The sequence below is a fragment of the Sinocyclocheilus rhinocerous genome, unplaced genomic scaffold (assembly GCF_001515625.1).
Source record: "Sinocyclocheilus rhinocerous isolate Xijiao unplaced genomic scaffold, SAMN03320098_v1.1 scaffold20, whole genome shotgun sequence".
NCBI lineage: Eukaryota > Metazoa > Chordata > Actinopteri > Cypriniformes > Cyprinidae > Sinocyclocheilus > Sinocyclocheilus rhinocerous.
The window spans coordinates 442,769-453,665 of record NW_015640468.1 but is presented as its reverse complement, the minus strand read 5'-3'; the positions used below and the strand labels follow the sequence as shown (position 1 = coordinate 453,665).

Below are 10,897 nucleotides of genomic sequence, written 5' to 3'. Positions count from 1 at the left end.
ATGAAAACGTACTTACGTGAGTCAGAACTGCCGGCATTTTAGTCTAACGTTGCTCTCCCAGGATCAGTAAACAGTCCTCCATAAAATGTGCTGCACACATCTGAATATTTGGGTTGAACTGTTCAGGAACAGTGTTGTAAATACAACTTGACCACTGATTTCTAGTCGTGTCCTCTTTTGGAAGGCCAAACAAAGTAGTTTCGCTTTCACAACGACACACACAGCGCCTTCACGACATGGCTGTGGCGGCAACAACAATACTACAGCGAGAATCAAAGTTAAGCCTTCTTTCTTTGCGTGAACATTTGGGCAGCGTTATGCAAATCTTCCCACATCGTGACGTAGATATGTGGGGGCGTGTTAGAACGAGCCGTTTTAGGTAGGCGTGGTTGACTCTTAACTTTTATAAAGAATATCTCTTTGGATTTGAGACTTTAGTCTTTGCAACTTTACAGATCTTCTTTATGCACCAAGAGCTTGTAACACTCCATAGAGAAAGGAAAAATCAGATGACCCCCTAAAACAATTTACAATTTGAGTCTGTCTGAAATACTTCTTATGAACGGCTGTTTTTTGCAACTAAAGTTTTTGCAGTGTAGACTCTAGGTATACAAAACTTATGATTGTTTTATAGATAGAATATTATGGGTAGAGTACTTGATTAGAGTTAAGATGAACAGTGTTGTGTTTGCTATAATAGGGCTATTGTAACCTTTAACCTGCTCTTGGGTCTCAAGGAGGCACCAGAAGATATTAGCACAGTTGGTACAAAGGGTCTGGAAACACAATCGCAGTGCCATTTTCTGAAGTACAAAAACAGTTCATTTATAGGTTCATTTTCAAGTGTACACTTACTGCTGAACTCTATTTCTAACTGCTCTGAAGTGTCCTCTCATTTTGTCTGTGTGTGGAAATCTCCACTGGTCTATGTGTGTGTTCGGCAGAGTGGCATCGATCACGCTCTCATTTGTCTGACTCTTTTCTGCCACAACTTGAGGGTTCCCTACACCATTTACCCAGCCCACGTCCGACAATCCTGGCTAAGGTAAATATATATACACACACACCGAAACCACAAAAATACTCGCCCTGTAGCACCCACAGAGTTGTAGTTTGCTTAGAAACCTTCTTACCACATACATACCCCCACAGTTCACATGCTTTCCTTACATCACAGCTCTGTTTGTGTCTGCTGGTTTTGTTTAAAAGAATGTTCTTGTTCATTTGTTTTGCACTAGTTTGGTGGAAACACAGCAGTTTCTAAAGCACAGTGCACTTATTCAGTCTGTTACACAACCAATGGAAGCACCTGTACACATTTAACAGGGCATAATGGTTTGGTAAGTAATGAAACGTACAATTCGTAAAGAATCATGGCACAGAGTGCTGGAAACGGCAGTCGACCGCGGAGAGGGATTGGTTGGGGTAAATAGTTTCCTCCTGCAGGTAACGGAAGACTTAAACTCCAGGACGCGGGGAAGTTTGTGCTTTGTTTACAAGGCTACATCAGTAATTACTTAATTGCTGTTTATACAGATTGCTGTGTCAGTAATTGTTAATATATTTATGATATGCATCAAGCTTATGGTGCAATGCTTGATTGACAGTTTTTTCATTTTCTGAAACAAAATTAGCTGTTGTTTTGGTCAAGTTTCAAATGTACCATGAATTCACTGAGAAAAAAAAAAAAGAGTTGAAACTTTTGAAAGAAGAGGTAAATATATTATGTAGACCAGTGGTTGTCAATTATAATTTTTTTACTCAAAGGCCTCCCATTATCCAAAACAATAGGAGATATTTTCAACATTTCAATAGGTTTTCTACTGCTGTAATTGACAATGCTGCTTGTTTTTAAACTTTTTTATTAACAGAAAGTGGGAGCATTGATAAATTTAATTAGTGATTCATTTTGTGAATCATTAATTCATTTAATTTCTCAATAAGAAGACAAATAACCAATTATCGATTATATTTTCAGATGATTTCAGTTTACATTTAGATTTTTTTTGTGGTTTAAATTAAATGATAGTGATTAGTTTAATAATAGTGATAGTTCATCCATCCATTCTCCAAACCTCATTCTATGTAGGGTTGTGGGTATGCTATAGTTAGATTAGTTTAATATATCAATAAAAACTTATTTAAAAATACATTTTAAATACATTTTAAATTTAAAATTGGTTGAAATTGGTTTAAAAACGGGCCCACTGGTTGAAAACAACTAATGTAGACAATGCACTTCTTAAATGTGTGAAATGGATGGATCATCATCATACTAAACCACTCTGACATGTGCTTGTTCTGCCTTTTGTATATTAAACAAAGCAGAAAATGTACATGCATAATAGAATTCAGACATAAAAAAGATAAACAGTATTATGTCAGTACAATAACATACATAAATTAATAAATAAATGTTCATTCTAACAAATAATATTTTATGTTTGCAGGATTAGTTCCCGTAGATAAAAACATATGTTCGAAAGTTTGGGTTTTTTGAAAGAAAGGAATTCATATTTTTATTCAGCATGGATTTGACTTCAATCAATCAATGGTCACAATAAAGACATTTGTAATGTCTCTAAATATTCCTGTTTCATATAAATGTTTATATAAATTTTCAACTTTCTATTCATCAATAAAAAAAATATATGTATCATGCTTTCCACAAAAATATTAAGCAACGTTACTGTTCTTGAGCAACAAATCATCATATTAGAATGATTTCTGATGGATCATGTGACACTGAAGACTGGAGTAATGATGCTGAAAATTAAGCTTGGTATCACAGGAATAAATTAAATGTACAATATATTCAAATAAAAAACAGTTACTTCAGATTGCATTAATATTTCACAATATTACAGTTTTTGCATGTTGACCCCAAACCTTTGAACGGTAGTGTAATTACAAATATAAAGGCTTGCTCCTCCTGTGACTTAAAAGACTTAGTGATGATGACATATCCAGAAAGTGAATATAGTCAGTAGCCATGTGGATTTTTACGGTGCGTTCTGGTCATTTCTAGGCAAGAAAAAAAAATCAGTTCTGGAGCTATTTTGATAGTAAATTGTACTAGAAATGTCTTAATCCCTGGGCAGTGCACTTACTACTGAACTAAGGAACAGATTGAGACGCACCCTGTGAAATTCTAACCTTGTCTCTGAATAGACATCAAGGAAATAACAAAGTGCTGTGAAAGTGCAGTATATGGCCCCTTTAAATCTCATCTATGTTGTTATTTGTTGGATTAATAACCTAAAGGAATGTCCCATTAGTCACTGTTAATTTAGTCCGTTTTTTCTTCTCAGGTCCATCCTTCAGAGGCTGGGTGTCGTCTTGCTCCCAGAAGGCAGTGAGTCAGAGCGAGATGCTGAGATGGACAGCCTCTATTCTCCAGTCATGACCTCCGTAAGCCCCCACAAAGGCTGAGTGTGCTGTTCTGCTTGAATTGCCAAGATTCAACACACGATAAGACAAGTGAAACAGACTGTCACTTCAGGCACTGAGCTGCCGGACCGTACTTAAGACGTTTGCACAGACACACTGCTTTTGAATCCCATCGATACGTTTTAGTCTCAAGATGGACAGTCACCTGCATTTTCAGGGCAGGTGAGGCTGCATTAGTAACCTGCCCTTGATGGGCGCAGCGGTTCCCATGACGATGGGGCACCTGCGGACTGCAGATGTTTCATTGGGAGGTTGCATGAGTCGCTGAACCCATTACTCTGCCTCACTGATGCCTGGAGGTGGATAATAAATCTCCTCGGCCTCCAGATTTACTGTCAGAATCGTACTGTTATCTGAATTTCTTGAAGGGAATGACTTATTAGCCGTTTATAAGAAATATTTACAAGATTTTGGACGTCGTGATTGTAAGAGCAGTTTTAAACTGGATTTGGCATAATCTGCATTAGGATCTTGATTGCAAGAAGAGCTGATATTAGTGTTAATATGAAGGGCTTTGATTAGATATGTACATATGTACGACTTCTGACTGGCGTAAATGAACAGAGGAAATAATCTGTCATGCCTGGAATAGCATATGAGCTTATTTGGCTTCTCAAGATGGATTTGGGAGTGATCTGGCTCAGTGTGTGTGTGTGTGTGTGAGAGAGAGAGAGAGTTAAAGAGTTTACAATATTGTCAGTTACTCACCCTTATATAATTAAAAACTCATATGACATACATTCATTCATGAATCACAAAAGGAGAAATTTTGAAGAACGTCGCTGCTGTTCTTTCTCATATTTAAATGAGAAAAGGTGTAAAGGGAAAATTCTATCACTCACCCTCATGACGTTCCAAACCCATAAGACTTCCTTTTATCTTCAAAACACAAATGAAAAATTTTAATGAGACCTGAGAGATTTCCGTCTCTCCATTGAAAGTCAAAATGCTTTAAAAAGTTCATAAAGTCATTGTAAAAGCAATCCATATGATTTGAGCAGTTTAATCCAAGTCTTCTGAAAAGTTACGATCATTTTATATGATGAACGGATTTAACTTTTATTCACATATAAACATTGATTAATACACATGCATAGAGCACATCAAATATGGAAATAAGAAGCTCAGCTGTACTTCCAATCTCATTGGTTCTTGTGTGTTAAGCACATTTGTTCATCAAATTTAGGTGGAATGGACAGAAATCTCTCAGGTTTCATTAAAAATATTTTCATTTGTGTTTCAAAGATGAACATAACTCTTAAGGATTTGGAACGACGTGAGAATGAGTAAATTATGATTTATATATTATTACAGAGACAACAGACAAAACTATTTAGTGAAAATTAATAACAGCCAGATGAAGACGAGTGTGACCAAAGATTGACCATGGAGTCTTTCACATATCGAGGGGTGAGAACCAGAAGGGCGTAAGTGACATTTTGGGTGAAATGGAGATATACGTATATATAAAATGAAAGCTCTTGATGAGCTCTTTCTACTGCCAAAAGGACACAAGTGAATTCTTAATAATTTTGGAGTTATTCATTAGAAACCAAAAGACTTAACTCTGAACATACTAAGCCTGTTGGTTTTTGTTTTGGCCCTCCTGTAAAGTTGGTGAAATGTCACTTACGCCCTTCTGGTTCTCACCCCTCGATATGGAAATAAAGTCTAAAGAAATCTCTCAAATGTGAGGTTTTCTAAAAATTCAAACAATCATATCATTACACTAATGCTCCCTCACACCTGTATGGTGTTTCACTTAATACAAATTTGAAGCACACAATGACTAAAATCCTTTTCATTAATTGAAATTAAGCTAATTTTTTTTATGAAATAAAAAAAACTAATAATGACAAGCACATAGCAAAATGTAACTAAAAAACTAAAATAAAAATATAAAAATAAAATCTAATTCCAAATTAATACTTTAATAGCATTTAAATAATAGTAAAATAACTAACACTGGTTTGAATATGTGCAAGCATGATTAAGATTTGAGAGCTTTTATAATTTAATAACTTTTGATGTTTTTTTTAACGACTTAAAGTTCAGCCTGTTCCTCACATACATATCACTACTCGGAATATAGCACATGAGTCACATGAACCATTTCTGTAGTGCATTCTTGTCCTTTTTGGACAAGCTTGACAGCCCCTGGTCACTGCATTAAATGCTGACATTCTCCTGAAATTTTCCCTGTGTGCTTCACGGAAAAAAGTTAGTGAGCCATATGGGCTAAGAAGGTAAATGATGACAGAATCATCATAATTATTTGTCCAAGCGTGAGAAAAGTGCCATTTGATTCTATAGAAGTATCAGCTTGCCACTTTCTCTCTTGCTATAGCACTTTTGATCTGTCTCTCCTCTCGCACACAGACGCTTGCCTCAAACATACAGGCTTTCAATTTGATTTTTATTGGACTGATTTTGCAGATATTGCGGTAATTTTTTTTTCTTCTGCTTCATATCGCTTCCTCTTCATAAAACTGTCCAGCCTCACTATTTTCCCACAAACATTTTTATCTCTCATTTCTCCTCTTTTGTTCCACTCCACAGTTCACTGGCGAGCTGTTACGAGAGGGGGCCTCTCTAAAAGCGTGGGCATCTGTGCGTCCAAAGGTCACGGCGGGCAGTGGCTAGCGCGTGTACATCAGGCCATCAGTGACGGTCTAGTGCCTGATGTTAGCATCGTGCCAGTGGGCATTTCCTACGATTGCCTGCCACGCTACTTTACACGTCCACAGGTGACGACCTTAGTATTAACAACACTCACTCTATTCCATAATGACCTCTATCAGACAATCAGCATCAGCGCACAGGGCTATTAACCACTTACTGTGCGCCCCTGTTTTTGAGCATTTTCTGAAAAACGACATACCCAAATAAAAATGTCTGTAGCTCTTGAACCCTATGGTCTATATTTATAAATCCCCAAAAATGTAGTTTCTGTAAGCTTTTATTTTTAAAAAAGTCTAGACGTTTTTTCAAAAAAGCCATTTGGAGACTCCAAATTGACACTTGTCAAATGATATATAGTTTATGATAGTTGATTGAATATTGTTTTAAAACAAAGGTAATTAAAAGCATAGACACGCCTAAAGGGCCGGTGCGGGTTAACAGGTCAAACAAACCAGTAAAGAAATTACAAACACACGTAGATTCACATTTACCTGACTGAGGCAAACATGATAATGGTGCTCATCGATCAGACTATTTTCAGCCTGGCAAACAATGAAACAAAAAACCCCGCCTCATCACAGCTGCAACAAACCCTGTATAAAGTCATTAGTTTAGCAACCACTTAGCAATGCCCTAGCAACCACACAGAACACTCTAGTGGCCATCCACAACATGGTAGCAACCTCTTAGCATTGACTTAGCAACCGAAGAATACCATGACAACCACCCAAAACAACCTGTCGACCACACAGAACTCATTAACAACAACCTAGCATTATCCTAGCAACCACTCAGAACACTGTAGTGACCACCTAGCATTATCCTAGCAACTGCCCAGAACACCCTAGTGACCACCTAGCAACATCCTAGCAAACAACACAAACAACATTATCCTAGCAACTATAGAACACCCTAGTGACCACCCAGAACTTTTTAGCAACCACCAAAAACACCCTAGTGACCACCTTGCAATGTTTTAGCAAATACCCAGCATTATCCTTGCAACCACACAGAACACCCAGCAACAACCTAACATTGTCTTAGCAACCACCTAAAACACCCAGCAACCACCCAGAACACCTTAGTAACCACCTAGCAATGTCCTAAAAAACAACATTATCCTAGCAACCTCACAGAACACCCAGCAACAACCTAGCATTGTCTTAGCAACCACACCAAACACCCAGCAACCACCCAGAACACCCTAGCAACAGCATAGCGACACCCTGGCAGCCACCCAAAACAGTCTTTCGAGTCGAGTCAGGGGCATCGTGTGGGGCATCCAGCCATGTCTAAATCATTAAGAAACCCCATAACAACAGCCCAAAACACCCTAGCAACTGTACAGAAGTGCACTATTGAGCACTCAGAAGTCTTGCACAGGAATTGCAGTTGTGTAGTTTTGTATTTGTAATTCCTGAGGTGAGCTGATTCATTACATAGTAATAAGCTGCAATATTTCGATAATTATAATCAGATGGTGTTTTTTCATTTTGATTTGATGATTTTGAAAATGCAGTTTGTGAGTTGTGTTTTCTAACTGAGCAATGGTACAGACGCAGCTAGAATGTGTTGGCTCACATTTAGAGAAGAAGAGAGGGATAAAGAGAAATCCATATTATTGCGTGCATCCATCTCAAATAGACGGCAGTTATTATAGTGATTACAGCCACTAATTTCTCCTCTAATGGCTCTTCACCATTAGAGTGCTGTGAAGATCGGAATAGTTTTCTCGAATTAGATCCAAGTCATTTCATCAGACTGTGTGAGTGGCAGCATTTGAGTGAGTATTTTTTCATTTGTTTGTGTGGTCTCGAGGCCGGCGTGATGTCTGCTCTGCGGTTTGCCGTCTCCCTGCTGAAGGGTGGTAACAGAGGAAGTGTTAGGATCCATTTTGTACAGGCTTTCTCTCTGAAGGTATGACTCACACACGAGCAATTACACACATGAGCTCATCCATACACACTCTTGACAAATAAAAAATAATCATTTCATACAAATGCAGAACCTTAACGCAGTGGGTTTCTGCTGGTGGGTGGCCAGACTGTTCTGATAGGGTCACAGAAAGTGAGGGGAAATAATAAATGCAAATAATAAAATGCATCTCACCATATAATTCTGCATATTAAGTATAGTGAAGTAAATTGACTATTAAACATAAAAAGGAGGAGAATAATTAGTAAATTTGCATATTCATCCAGTGATTGGTAATAAGGCTAACATTAGGGTTTTTGGCAGTACCACAATTTTAGTAGTTGATATCAATACCTAAAATTTCTCTTGCTCTATATCACAATAAAATATGGTATATAATTAAAAATATGCTAATAAGCTATTGAAAATCTCCTTTAAAAATCAGTATCATTAATTACAAATTAAAATACTTAGACCACTGTTCCAATGTTTGGGGTTGGTATTATTATTATTATTATTATTTTTTTTTTTTGAAAGAAATGTTCTTTTTATCTTTTTACAATTAATATAATTTTAATGCAAATTATACAAAAGATACAAAATAAAGTCTGTTCCTTTGAACTTTGTTCATCAAAAATCCTGAATAAATGGATCACAGTTTCCACAAAAATATAAATTATAACCTATAATAATAAGATAATAATAGTAAATGTTTCTTGAGCAGCAAATCAGCATATTAACATGATTTCCGAAGGACACTGAAGACTGGAGTAATGATGCTGAAAATCCAGCTTTGACATCACTGGAGAAACAAATAGAAAACAGTTATTTTAAATTGTAATGATATTTCACAATATTACTGTTTTTACTGCATTTTTAATCAAATAAATGCAGCCTTGGTGTGCATAAGAGACTTCTTTCAAAAGCATTTAAAAATTCTCACCAACCCTAAACGTTTGAACGGGAGTGCAAGTAAACTCAAGTAGTTGGTTAAAAAATGAACAGTCTGTGATAAAATAAAGAATCAGGGAAAAAAAATTACAAGCAATGGAACCGATAAAATAGGACAAAGATGAAAATAATGTGCAAAATAAATATACTGAAATTACTGGCATAGTCATTCGCCAAGATATAATATTGATTTAATTGTTTTTTTTAATTTTTTTATTGAGGGTTTATTAAAGTTACTAAAGTTATCCATCCAAGAGCAGTGAGACTAAACTTGTTTTATCGCTAATACTATAGTTTGATTGATATTGAATAACTATGTGAATGACCGCTATTAGACTTCATTTACACTGTAAGACCTAAGGCACAGATGCACTAATTTGAGTGTTTTTCAGCGCATGAATACACATATAAGCGGCCACATATATTAAATTTGGATAAGACAGAGATATTACTTATTGGACCAAAAGACAGTACACAGAATCTCGTGGATTACAATTTGCAACTAGACGGATGTACGGTTACTTCCTCTACTGTCAAAAATCTGGGTGTTATATTAGATAGCAACTTGTCTTTTGAAAATCATATTTCCCATGTTACAAAAACAGCATTCTTACATCTTAGAAACATTGCCAAACTACAAAATATGTTACCTGTTTCTGATGCAGAAAAGCTAGTTCGATGGATGCACTTTTTTGGGCTTCAAAATCTCGACTACCATTAACTGCCATTATAAAGCTTGGAAGAGCCAGGAAATTTTTTTATAATAACTCCGATTTTATTAGTCTGAAAGAAGAAAGTCATATACACCTGGAATGGCTTGAGGGTGAGTAAATCATGGGGTAATTTTCATTTTTGGGTGAACTATCCCTTTAATGCAACATCTCAATTTTTGAAGTGTATGTATGGGCACTGTGGAAAAGTTTTTACACTCTCATTCTCTCTCCTTCTCTCTCTCTCAGGAGATGTGCGAGAGTGGAAAGTGTCGTGTGGATGGAGGGCGCCCCCTACAGGACCTGCTGTTGACCGCCAAACTGCAGGACAGGTCTCTTCAGTCCCTCTGTTCCTAGATCCTATTTGCAGCATTCAACTCTTCATCCATCTCTTCCTATTTGCCCCCGCAACATCTGTTGGCCCATATGGTCAAAGATGAAAGAGCTCATGCGTTTCACTTCAAACCATTCATTCGTCCTGCATCCTTCATTGTAGATTTTCTTGTCAGTCATGAAGGTCCGTGGAGTTCTGGACCTCCAGTTGAGTTCTTCTTCACCTGTTATTTATCTGACATGCACAACTGGTAAGACAGAAAAAACAAGAAAAATAACAGGAAGCATAAACAGTGACAGAAGGATGCTGGGTTGAGAATGATGGACGATTCCTTTCAGTCCACTTCAGCCAGTTCAACATATAGCTTTCTTTGAATCTTCTTTCAGTCTACTGAATCAGACCTCCAGAGCCACATGCTTAAAACGTTTCTGCAGTGCACTCATTTTAAGCAACTCAGGTTCTCGGGAGATGTCAGTTATTCCAACTCCAGCTCGTAATGAGCTGGAATATCCTGGAAAATCTACAAAGAGCTTCTCATCTGCTGTTCAGTCTCTTCCGAGAGCCTCAGGGGTTGTTATATGTTTTAAAGCGGCAAATCCACAGCGGGAGGCCTTATCATGAAGACTCAGCCCTGCGGGCTCGGCATTTGCATTTTGACAGCTGGTAATAATGTATTGTTGTAAAGCCTTTTGTTGAACACGTTAGGGAGCGAGAACAATGAACAGACAAGCTACACAGTAACAGGAGGTTTGCGGAGGACTGTTATGTAAATTTAATGCTGAGATCAAGGCAGTGAGGCTGTTTCAGAGAATGAAACCACTACATGTATATATATATATACAGTATATATATATAT

At 37.1% G+C, this 10,897-nt stretch overlaps 1 pseudogene; it reads left to right on the top strand.

Moving 5' to 3' along the window:
* The window catches only part of LOC107753143 (glycerol-3-phosphate acyltransferase 2, mitochondrial-like), a 33,015-nt pseudogene that overhangs the window by 9,295 nt on the left and 12,823 nt on the right, over positions 1 to 10,897 (top strand).